Below are 1001 nucleotides of genomic sequence, written 5' to 3' on the forward strand. Positions count from 1 at the left end.
TATTTATATACATATAAATGTGAGTAATAAATAAATGATACAGTGGATAAGAATGTTATATTGATGAGTAACATTAAAAACCTTTTAGTTATATAGATGAGTATAAAGAATTAGTTAAATTAATAATGGAGCATATGAAAAAACAATATTGTAAAAGGAAAGAACAAGGGATAAGAAGAAATATATGGAGAATAGGGAATGAAGAAAGTAAGAAATACGAGAGAAAGGTTATAGGATGAGAATCAAGGCTACACTGTTTTAAATTGCATGTCGGCAAGAGGCGTTAGATAAACAGAAATCTAATGGTCAACAGATCATAGAGATAAAATAGTTAATGTGAGAGTAAAGAAAAAAAAATAACATAAAAAGGGGTAAAATGTAAAATTATGAGAGCCCTAAAAGTAATAAAATGTATCAATATATAAAGGGTATGTAAAAATGAATATCTTAAAAAACGGATATTTTAAGGGCGAGTATGTAAAAACAATGTTATAAAAAATAAGAAGAAATATAGTGAACAGGAAATAAAGAAAATAAGAAATATAAGATAAGAGAGAAAAATAACTTACAGTTATAGGCAGAGATTATATCTATTTACTTATATTAGCTTGTACAAGATAAATGTAAGGTTTCTACCATTTTTGCATTTAATTCGAGTTTTTTTTTACTTTTTTTTTTTTTTTAACAAAATAAATAAAAAACTCAATAATATTTTCTACCTCTTCCTTGGCAATATTATTATCAGAAAGAAACTTTATGTTATCTCATATTATAAATATCTTTCTCTGATGGTGATAATGTTTCTAAAATTATACTTATTTTATCACATAGAGTTCCTATTACACCAAACTAAGGCCACAACAAATTGAGCTTTATGGGTTATGTGTTATCTTATTAATTATGAAAAACAAAGAATTTGCTTATAAAATAAAATAATAATAATATAAAACTATTGTTACTAGTACTTTCAATATTTATGACGCATTATTTTGTAAACAATA

General features: G+C 24.0%; 1 protein-coding gene across 2 annotated transcripts in view; it reads left to right on the forward strand.

Moving 5' to 3' along the window:
- Mob3 (MOB kinase activator 3) overlaps window positions 1-1001 on the forward strand; it is a 12182-nt gene that overhangs the window by 8681 nt on the left and 2500 nt on the right. The gene's annotated exons all lie outside the window — the stretch shown is intronic.

Source organism: Halyomorpha halys, unplaced genomic scaffold (genome assembly GCF_000696795.3).
Source record: "Halyomorpha halys isolate HHAL.00 unplaced genomic scaffold, Hhal_1.1 Scaffold24.1, whole genome shotgun sequence".
NCBI classification, from domain to species: domain Eukaryota; kingdom Metazoa; phylum Arthropoda; class Insecta; order Hemiptera; family Pentatomidae; genus Halyomorpha; species Halyomorpha halys.